Genomic DNA, 11,931 nt, shown 5'->3' with positions numbered 1-11,931 from the left:
GTTGCCACAAAAATTACATAGCTGTGGCCTTTTTGACAACAATTTTTTGGTGCAATTGGCTATCGGTCCATCGGAATTTTTCAGTCTGACATTCAAATATTGAAATGTATGTATGTATGTATGTATGTATGTATGTATGTATGTATTTAGGAAATGTGTGGGTTGGTTGCCTCAGTTCTAGCCACAAGATGCAAGGGGTAAAAAATAAGAATGCTGTATTGGAAGCAGGATGGACTCTGTCATTAAGCACAACAAAGCAGCTGACTGAGATGGCAGGCTGAGATATTAAAAATAGGCCAACTTTTAGCAAATTTATTTGAGATTATTATGTATTTACATCCATAGATTGGGAATGCAGTTTATTAATTTAGCCATTTTATGCACTAGAATAGTTTGGCTAGCTCTGGGCAATATTTATCTTAATTTGATAAATCTTTGGGATTTCAGTTTGCTCTTCCAGAAGCAGAATAATATAGGTCAGATGTGTCTAAATGGCAATCCACAATCCAAAGAAGTAGGACTCACCTTGCTGGTTCACTTTCAAACTCAAGAAAACGAACTAGGTGCTACCGACCTTGTAAATTATCTTTCTATTTCCTCATTTTTTATTAGTTGAAAGATTCATCTTTGCTTTTCCTTTCCCCTACAGGTTATCACACTGATGAGAACTAAGAACATGGACATTTTGCCATCCATTTTCACAGGACCCTGTCTTCTTTTTTTTTTAACAAGGTAAGAGGGGTAGGCAATGATGGAGAGAAAATTAAGTGATGGTACAAGAGCATGGCAAAGAAGTGCCAATCTCATGGTATCAACTGTGCCTCCATTCTGTTTAATTCAAGACAGTTAACTCTTTTTAAAAACTTACACTTGATTAATGGGCTTAGAAGCATTGCCTGGATAATGCACCAGTCATCTTACTTCAGAGCCATCTAGATAAGAGAAACTACAAAATACTTAACATACTGTTCTGATTGAAGCATTCTGCAAGTGACTTTAATTCATACTGTGCCACATTCAGACAGATACTGTTATTGTATATTGTTCAGCAGGCAAAATAATTACATACATTTAGCTTTTTAATTCTTTTCTAATTCTTTGTAAAGATGCCATTGATCAATTAAATTAACAGGGAGTGGGTATTTAACATAAATCTAAATAATGCTTACAAAATAAATTGTTTGATTCTTCCTTTGTCAATGAGCTATTTATTGGAAAAGCATAAATCTGGGCGTATTTGATAGTTGTGAGAACTGTATAAAAAGGTTGAATCCAACAGTTTCTGACTCTTACAGTAGATAGATACTGTAAGGGCAACATTTCTCTTGAATCATGTCTGATTCTTAATGACACAGTTTACCTTAGCAATGTAATAGAAATGGTTTGTTGCTATCATCTTTTGAGATATTGTTTTGAATCCCTAATCCAGCTATCACTCCTGGATTTCCCAGGCAATTCCCAAAGGGCAAATTTGCTTAAACGCTCAAGGTCAGGGCTGCCAAACTCCTGGCCCACAGGCTAGATGCATCACCCACTGACCACACCCACGCCCGGTTTAGCGAAGGGGAAAAAAGTCCTAATATGTCACATGACACCACTGTAACAATGTGAGTTTGACACCCCTGCTCGAAGTCATTAGTTGTTTAGGTGGACAGCGGGAGTATAATTAAGCCTTCTAAGACTGTATGTAGTATGTAAGAATAGAATAGAATAACAGAGTTGGAAGAGACCTTGGAGGTCTTCTAGCCCAACCCCCTGATCAGGCAGAAAACCCTATGCCATTTCAGACAAATGGTTGTCCAATCTCTCCTTAAAAACTTCCAGTGTTGGAGCATTCACAACTTCTGGAGGCAAGTTGTTCCACTGATTAATTGTTCTAACTGTCACAAAATTTCCTCTTAGTTCTAGGTTGTTTCACTCCTTGATTAGTTTCCATCCATTGCTTCTTGTCCTGCCCTCAGGTGCTTAGGAGAATAGCTTGATCCACAAGCTATTGTGGCAACCCCTAAGATATTGGGACACTGCTATCATGTCACCCCAGTCCTTCTTTTCATGAAATTAGACATATCAATTCTAGCAGCTGTTCTTCATATATTTTAGCCTCCAGTCCCCTAATCATCTTTGCTGCTCTTCTCTGCACTCTTTCTAGAGCAGGGGTCTTCAAACTTGACAGCTTTAAGACTTGTGGACTTCAACTCCTAAATTCCTCCTCCAGTCTTGTTAGCTTAGGAATTCTGGGAGTTGAAGTCCACAAGTCTTAAACTTGCCAAGTTTGAAAACCCTTGTTCTAGAGTCTCAACATTTTTTTTACATTGAATGTGTAGCAGGAATACAAGTGGTCCTCGACTTATGCCACAATTGGGCCCAGAATTTCTGTGGTTGAGTAAAGCAGTTGTTAAGTGAGTCACACTCAATTCTACAATCTTTTTGCCCTGTGTTGTTATCTGAATTACTACAGCTGTCAAATCATTAATGGAAACCAAAGCCCACTTTGCTTGTCAGAAGCTGCCTGAGAACATCATAAATGATAATCACACGATCCCAGGATGGTTCAGCCGTTATAAGTACAAACCAATGGCGCAATACCTGAATTTGGATCATATGATTGCAGAATGGTGCAGTGGTCATAAGTGCGAGGAGCTGTTGTAAGTCACATTTCTAGCACCATTCAAATGTAAACAAATGATTGTAAGTCAAAGACAATGTGTACACATTATGCTATATCCTCTAAAATGACTCACAGAACCTGTCCCAAAATTCTGCCAAATGATAATTCTTAACATAGTGGAATTGGAAAACAATTAAACACGTGAATAATCATTTTGTTATGCTTTATTAAGCTGTCCTGGTTCTGCAGTGTCACCAAGCTCAGCTAAGTGTGATTCTTAATCCTTCAGAAGATTAAAAAAAAAACATTAGACAATATCTAATGTACATATTGGTGATCTGACTTCATCCTTTTCTAGCAAGCATGAATTCAGGACTTCATCAAAATGAGTAAGAGGCATTGGGGCTCCTTTCTTTATTCTGACATTTTAAACAAGTCATTTTTTTATGGGGGTCATTTGTATTTGGTTGTTTTTGAAAGAATCTCAAACAAAACTCAGAATCTATGCTGCACTATTTGGGAAGGATTTAGTTTTGTATTTACTCAGTGTTTAAACTTGGATTTCAGCCATAATTATCCTCAAAGCTCTGCCAGTCATATCCCTGTGGAGGTTGCATATTAAAGGTGTTTTGTTGCAAAAGTATTGTTAAAAGATTGTATGCATCAGCTTCGGCTGGTGAAGCGATTCTCTTCCAATTCCTAAGCAAGTTTTTTCTCTTAAATAATACATATTGAAAACACATTTTTGCTGCCACAGTTAGAAACAAAAACAATAGTTTCGGGAAGGAAAAAAAATGGTGTGTCACTTTAATTATTTAGAATGCATACCATAGGATTGTTAAGTAATGGTATATTACATGGTAGTATGCCATGAATATCACTTTCTCTTCTGCTTAGCACACCAACTGATAATTAAATGTCTTGTCTCATGATCTGGAAGAGCAATCTCGATGCAATGTTGCCACTGAGAGCATTTAAGTTCCTTCATACATATGGAAATGAAATGGGAAGCAGACATATCAATGTTTTATGTTTCCCTTGACGTGAATTTTGAATCTCCAAAATCCAGATAACAAGTACAGTATGATTTTGTCAGCTTCTCCTGAAATACCTTACTGTATAAAATGGTCATGATCCATCCAGACCTGGAAAGTTCATACAGATCATACTTGATTTCTAATTCTTTTTAAATTATCATTATTATTTTGGTAGTGAGCTGGGTTCAAATTATGTTTTCACCTCCCTAGATAATTTTTAAAAGAAATATATGATAGATACACCATAAGCAATTAAGTGGGAATAAGATTAGGCTAAGAAAAATATAGTACTTCTAACTGATTGTGATTTGGTAGATGGGTGCTCCTTGAATTATTTAGATATTATTTATTAATAAATAGTAATTACCATATTAATAAACTAGCTATCTCATCATAAATAAGAGTGCCAAATGTCATGCTAGCTACCAACTTGAATGTGTTCAGAAAAAAAATTGCATCAATTCATGGACGTTATCTGGATCAATGGTTATTAGTCTTGATGGCAACATGAGTTCTTCTGAAAACTATCTGATGGGAGACTATTTGCCTTCTTGTGTGGTTGGTTGAAAGCAGACTGGTGGACTAGATCAGGGCTGTTAAACTCCCAGCCAATGGGCCAGATGCATCACGTGCTGGCCATGCCCATCCGTGGTTTAGCAAAGGGGGAAAGAGTCTCAATATGTGATGTGATTCCATCGTGACAATGTGAGTTTGACACCCCTGGACTAGATGGCCAGTTGCTCAATCTAGAAAGGGCACTGTTTGTATTATTATAAGTAATTACACTCATTGATGGCATTATGTGGTTCCAGATTCATGGACAAAGGTTCAAGAGACAAAACAACAACAAATTCTTAACTGTACATTCCAAAATGCTTTGCTGTCTAAGGCAAAAAATAGGTGGTGTTTCTCTCAACCATATTAGGGGAGTGAAGGCTAAAACATATGAAGAACAGTTGCAGGAACTGGACATATTTAGTCTAATAAAAAGAAGGACTAGGGGAGACATGATAGCAGTGTTCCAATATATCAGGGACTGCCACAAAAAAGAGGGAGTCAACTATCCTCCAAAGCACCTGAGGGCAGGACAAGAAGCAACAGGTGAAAACTAATCAAGGACAGAAGCAACTTAGAATTAAGGATAAACTTCCTGACAGTTAGAACAACTAATCAGTGGAACAACTTGCCTCCAGAAGTTGTGAATGCTCCAACACTGTAAGTTTTTAAAAAGATGTTGGATAACCATTTGTCTGAAGTGGTGTAAGGTTTCCTGTAGGTTACAGTCAATGGTGAAAGAATCAGCACACTACTTGACCAGAGACTCTGACCTTTCTTTGACTTATTATTGATCTTTTCTCTGTTCTATTTCTTGATCTCTTTCTCTTACACTGAAAGCCTAAAGGTTTTTTTCCCCTCAGATTCTGAAGCTATGCTATTTTAGAATAACAGGAAACTAACAGGCAGTCAAAGATACTCTTGAATTCATCCATCTGCACGTTTAGAAACCTGCTTGTATTAGCCAATTACTGCACTGTAACTATGCTGTAAAGCCTGATGTAAACCAATCATTTAGCTTGTATATCTAAGCACATTGCATCATTTAGAATATAATAAAGGACAGTGAACCGAGGAAGAGAAGGAACTTGATAACTCAGAGAGAGAATTTCTGACCTCGGGACACAGGTCTTAAAAAATCATGTGTATGTGTCTTTAATTGCAATGGCTGACTCCAACAGTTTCCTGCCTAGGCAGGAGGTTGGACTAGAAGACCTCCAAAGTACCTTCCAACTCTGTTATTCTATTCTATTCATATATAGACACAACTGAACTAATGCTTGAATATTACATGAAACTACACCTTCCATTAAACATCATAGCATAGGTAAAATAGTAGTAGGCTATATTAAGGAGTCAGAATGAATCATACAGCACAGCAGTCTCTCTTTCACCACCTTGTTGCCTCCACCCAATACCTGCACCCAGAAGTGACAGACTGACGTATCACTTCTGTATCACAGGGATGGCACAATATTAGTTCTAAATCTGTTGTTGTACAGGTCTTTCTGAGATCTCTTTTCATTCGAGTATTTGGGGACTGCTATACATATGCAGTCTTCTTGAATTATTTAGAATTCTGCACCATGAGAATTCTAAATTACATGGGGTGACATGAATACAACATGTGGCTGGTGCTAAAGACACAGCACTTTAGCCCCCTTGGTAGCTGCATTGTCCCTTCACGAGCAATACAAAACAAAGTTGGATTTCTGTTTCACCAGTTACTCTGTCACTTCAGAAGGAACGAAATGATGAATATAATACAGATATAAGGTACACATTGGGAGCAACATCAACAGATGTATTTTTTTTTAAAAAAAAAACTTATTTTCCCCAGCTGGCCATTATTTATCCTTTTGATCTGAACTAACAGCTAAAGAAAGGGACATTCTATTACAGGACGCCTCTGGGGATATTTAAACGAAGAAAACGTTGGGAAGAAAAAATAGCATGTAGGAATAAAGATGTTGCTTTGAAAAATTACTTCTTTAAACCTTGCCTGGGGGGAAATAAAGACGTTAGCTGTAAGGCACATTATCTGGCAGACATGGGAGATAGGCTTCATTCTTCTTCGTTGGGTATATACTAAGCTGCTGGGCAGCAAGGTTCTTTGATAGAGAAATCTTTCAAAACTGTTCTAAACATTGTATTCAAGATGGATTGCTGTGAAGGGAGCCTTCCTTGCATTCACAAGCTCTTTGAAGCAAAACAAGTATGCTTGCTTTCCTTTATTTTTGTGGCACACAAGTTATTTTGTCTTCAACAAAGGTGCAGGTAGTTCTTAACTTACAACCACAATTGACCCCCAAATTTCCAAACAAGCAAGACAGTTAAGTGAGTTTTACACCATTTATGACCTTTTTGCCCACAACTGTTAAGTCAGTTACACACTTATTAAGTGAATCTGACTTCCCCATTGTCTTTGCTTGTCAGAAGGTCACAAACAAGGGTCACGTGCCTTACAACCATTATAAATATTAACCAGCTGCCAAGTATCCAAATTTTGATCACCTGACCATGGGATGTTACAACAGTCATCAGTGTGAAAACCAGTCAAAGGTCACTTTTTTCAGTCTGTTGTAACTTTGAACAGTCACTATCTAAATGGTTGTAAGTTGAGGACTACCTGTAGTTGAAAAATGTAAAAAAACATATGTATATGAGTACCATTCTTCATCATGAGCAAAGGTGGACCAATAATTTCCTCTGGGCCAAGGTCAAAGATCAATTTCATTTCACTGATATGTCATTCACATCAATTTAGCATATTATGGTTAACTTGAGGTCTCCATGTACTTTTCATGATTAACCATTTCTGTAACTTAATCATAATTTAGGGATTGCTCTTAGAAATATTCTGGAGAAAATTTCATTACATTTCATTCAGCCATGAGATATTTCATGTATTGTATTTCATTTACAATTTAGCTGATTTTGTTTAATTAATTCATTTATAATTTTGCCACCACTCTTGGGGGAACTGTTTTGTTAATTAAATTAAATTGCCATTTAATTTGTCTTAATTTTATTACATAAATTGAATTTATATTTTATTTGATTTTCACTGATTTAATTTGATCAACAGTTCAGTAATTATTACAGCTCAATTTAATGATATTTATATTTATAATTTATTTAATTCTATTAATTTAAACTTTATCTGTTTTCTTTCTTTTTTCTATTTTTGTATTCTTTCACTCATATTTTCATATGTTCTTTTTTATTACAAGTCAGATATCAAAATAAAAATACAGTCACAGGGAAACATTTTGAACTGTAAGTCTCCCACCCCCAGTCTTAAGTTATACAACCTTGCTACTGCTGTATTTCTTTCTCAGTGCAAATAAGGTTGAATGGATTTTTGGCTACACTTTAAATACATTTGAGTTCTTTTAAATAAAACATTGTCTTAGGTGTGCTAAGCAATACACCACAACTTTAGATTATTATGTCTGCGAGCATTAAAAAGTCCCAGTGTTCAATCAAAACAACTAGCAAGGCATTTAAATATTCAAACTTAAACAAAGATGTCTAGGTACAAAACATAGCAACAGGAATATTTTGGAGTCTGTTAATTAATAGCCTTTTCATCAGTGATGTTTCAAACAAATTTCCTTTTTAATATGCCCACAAATCTTTTAAATTAGCCAAGTTATTTTTTAGCTGCAAGTAAAAAGCAGTAGGGAAACAAATGAGAGAGTTTCAGTACATATAAGACAATGAACAGAACAGAACAGAATAGAATAGAATACTGATCAAGTGTGATTAGACACACAAGGAATTTGTGCATAAGCTCCAGTGTATAAGCTCTCTGTGTACATACAAACAACAAAATAATCTAATTTTAATCTAATCATACCAATAAGAGAAGGTGGTAGAAAATGTGAGAAATACAGCTATACTATATTGGAAAATATATTTAGACATAAGCAGCATACTTTCTAAAAATATTGGAGCCAGAATATCACCTTATAAGCACCAAGATTGTCTAAATCCATGGACCAGCGCTGATCCTCAGCATGCCAGAAACCAGACTGTGCAAACAAGCAGAGCCCTATCCAAGGAAATCAGGCAGCACATGAAACCAGGGGTGGGATTCTACCAGTTTGCCCCTATTCGCTAGAACAGGTAGTTAACATTCTAAGCAGTTCGGAGAACCAGTTGTTAGAAGAAATTACTGGCCTAATCCTGTAAGGAAGGCAGGAAGGAAACATTCTGGTGTTGCTTACAGAAACTGCCTCTCTGTTAACCCTTATTACATTCTTGGCAGGACTAGACTTCCTGTCTCTGGAACGTCTCTGAAGTTTTTTTTCACTCCTTTGCTGGTACTTTGCTTGTGTGGAGTGACCATTCAAAGTTACAATGGCACTGAAAAAAGTCACATGACCATTTTTCACACTTACGACTGTTGCAGCATCCCCACAGTCATGAGAGGCCAGATGAGGAGATGCATGCCTCGATGTGAGTGATATTGAGTTGGTCACACCGTGCCAATAACATGACCACCAAGCCAGGCTCACCACTAAGCCATGCCCACAGAACCAGTTGTTAAAAATTTGAATCCCACCCCTGCATGAAACCCCACCCAATCTGGTCTGTGGAAAAACCATATCTCCATGGAACTAGTCCCTGGTGCCCAAAGGGTTGGGGATCTCTGGTCTTAATAGATTTTCAAAAATTTATAGCTGAGGTAGTTCTTGACTTATAACCAGTTGTTTAATAACTGTTCACCATGAGTCAGCCAACATGAAAAGTTGCTCCAACACCCCACCTCCTCCATTCACTTAGCAGCCTGAGCCCATTCCACCATGAGGCTTGTATCTCTTCCCTATGGTCCTTTTAACAACCAGTGTAATCATGGAAGATTCAGAATTTTGGTTATTGCATGAAGCAGTCACATAGTATCTTGTTTAATAACTGCTTTGCTAAATGACCAATATTCAGTGCAGATTAACAGAGTTGGAAGGGACCTTATAGGTCATCTAGTCCAACTCACCACCCAAGCAGGAGACCCTACACTATTTCTGACAAATGGCAGTTCAGTCTCTTCTTGAAAGCCTCCAGTGATGAAGCTCCCACAACTTCTGAAGGCAAGTTATTCCATTGGTTGATTGTTCTCAACATCAGAAAATTTCTCCTTATTTCTAAGTTGAATCTCTCTTTGACCAGTTTCCATCCATTATTCCTTATCTAATCTTCAACTGTAGTGATAAGTAGAGGACTACTACATCTCTTTAAGCCAGTCATCTCATAAAGAAATATCTCAGAATCTGAATTTTCCTTTGAACACAAATGGTAAACTCTCTCAAAATAAGAGATGTAGTATGTCATGACTGAAAACATTGATACAGAAAAGCTTTAAATGAGCCTGCATAAAACCAAATGAATACCAGTCATCCTCCAGTTACAACCATTTACTTAGCAACCAGATATTACAACAACACTAAAAAAGTAGCTTACAACTGTTCCTTGCACTGAAAACTTTCTCAGCATCCTGGGCTCATGTAGTTACCACTTGTAACCTGCCCATCTAATTTTCAACAAGCAAAGTCAATGAACAAAGACAGATTCTTTTAACAACTACACAATTCACTTCACAACTGCAGAGATTTGTTTAACCATTGCAAAACAGATCATAAAATCAGGCACATTTAACAACCTCCTTGCTTAGTAACAGGAATTCTGCTCCCAATTGTGGTCATATGTTGAGGATTATCTGTAGTCCATCCACACCTAAAATAAGACTGAAGTGTAAAAATAGGTATGCAAGATTATTCTTTAAAAAAAAAACTATTAGCATTGTCTACTCTGAGAAAGGGGAGGAGGGAAGTAATTTCTGTTACAGAAAAAGTTCTGAAGTTACCCTTGGTAAAGATACAAAATGAGTAACCAACCAAGCACAAACAATAACACATCTTTTCTATATTAGCTAGCACAGCAGTATCTCCTCAGTTTCCATTTTTCATGTATGTAATTATTCATTCCGGAGTACATTTTCTCTACCACTTTACACTCAAGGACTATGGAGTCATTTCTTTAATGGATCTCAGTGTGAAAGTCATTCATCTGAGAACACAAAGTCCACACAAATACGAACTAACAAGTGATGGTTCAAATGAAGGCTTATTCCTAATACTTTGACAATGAAGTGATTATGAACGCATCCACATACTATGCCCAATTTTTCTATTATAATGATTACAACTATATAGGTCTATTCAAAATAAACTAAGGTATTTAACAATTATTGCTTTATGCTCCAAGTAATGGCTGAAAAAAAAAGGATTAAGAAATTGAAAACTCTTAATGGACAGATCTGCCAACAGCGTTAACAAAGTTAAAAGGAGCTTGAACCAGTTATTTTGAATATTGTACTAAGACAAGCTGCCATGACTTAGGCAATATGTTGGCAGAGGAAATAATTCATATGACATCTGATTGAAATGGAGGAGATACAAAAACAGATTTGTGGAGAAGTCAATTTCCAGAGGAAAAGGGGCCATGCAGAAAACACTGCCCTGGTCCAGGTGTAGATTTTCAAGAATATGAAGAGATAATATAGGATGGTAGCCTAGAGGTGGAGCTCTTGTCTCACAATCAGGAGGCTGTGAGTTCAATCCTAGGTAGAGACAGATATTTCTCTTTCTGGCACATTGGGAATAGAACAAAAACTCTGCATTGATGGTAGGAAGGGCATCCAGCTAGTAAACCATTCCAGACATTCAAAATATTCCAGATATTCTTCTAACTGAACTAAACCAGCTAGCGGTACCTGAACACAAGTGGGTCCAACAAAAGTGGATCATAAGCTTCCTAAAAGAGAGGAAGCAGCAGGTGAAGCTAGGCAGAATCACATCTGATATCTGTACAATTAGCACAGCCCTCCTCCCCAAGGCAACAGCTTTCTACACTTCTCTTCTCCCTATATACCAATGACTGCATCTCAAAAGATCCATCTGTTAAAATAAGTTTACAGATGATACAACAATGATTGGTTTCATTCAAGACGACAAATCCGCAGGCAGGAGGTTGTATAACTTGCCTCATGGTGTGACCAGAACAATCTGGAACTGAACACACTCAAAACCACAGAGATGGTGGTAGACTTTAGGACAACCCCTCCCATACTACCACCTCTTACAATACTAGACAACACAGTACCAATGGTAGAGACCTTCAAGTGTCTAGGTTCTATCATATCACAAGACCTAAAATGGACACCTAACGTCAAAAACATCATCAAAAAAGCACAATAGAGAATGCTCTTTCTGCACCAACTCAGAAAACTCAAACTGCCCAAGGAGCTGCTGATACAGTTTTACAGAGGAATTATTGTAGCTGTCATCTGCACCTCTATAACTGTCTGGTTTGGTTCTGCAATCCAAACAGACAGACATAGACTCCAGAGAATAATTAGTACTACAGAAAAAAACAACTACTGCCAACCTGTCTTCCATTGAGGACCACCTGTATCCTGTTCGAGTCAAAAAGAGGGCTGTGAAAAAATTTACAGACCCCTCACATCCCGGACATAAACTGTTTCAACTCCTACTTCAAAATGATAATAGAGAGTACTGCACACCAGTACAACCAAACACAAGCACATTTTTTCCTGAATGCCATCACTCTGTTAAACAAATAATTCCCTCAGCACTGTCAAACTATTTACTAAGTCTGCATTGCTATTACTATTAATCCTCCCATCCTTCCTTTCATCCATCTCCTCCC

At 37.2% G+C, this 11,931-nt stretch overlaps 1 long non-coding RNA gene across 1 annotated transcript in view; it reads left to right on the top strand.

Moving 5' to 3' along the window:
• The first annotated feature begins 649 nt into the window (after positions 1-649).
• The window catches only part of LOC148125891 (uncharacterized), a 78,803-nt gene continuing 67,521 nt past the window's right edge, over positions 650-11,931 (top strand). Inside the window, exon 1 of the long non-coding RNA XR_015743618.1 lies at positions 650-732. This is a non-coding gene — a long non-coding RNA (uncharacterized LOC148125891). The remainder of the gene's footprint in view (positions 733-11,931) is intronic.

This window comes from Pseudonaja textilis, chromosome 4 (genome assembly GCF_049901715.1).
Source record: "Pseudonaja textilis isolate UNSWEBS1 chromosome 4, rPseTex1.2, whole genome shotgun sequence".
NCBI lineage: Eukaryota > Metazoa > Chordata > Lepidosauria > Squamata > Elapidae > Pseudonaja > Pseudonaja textilis.
This window is presented reverse-complemented; position numbering and strand designations above follow the sequence as displayed.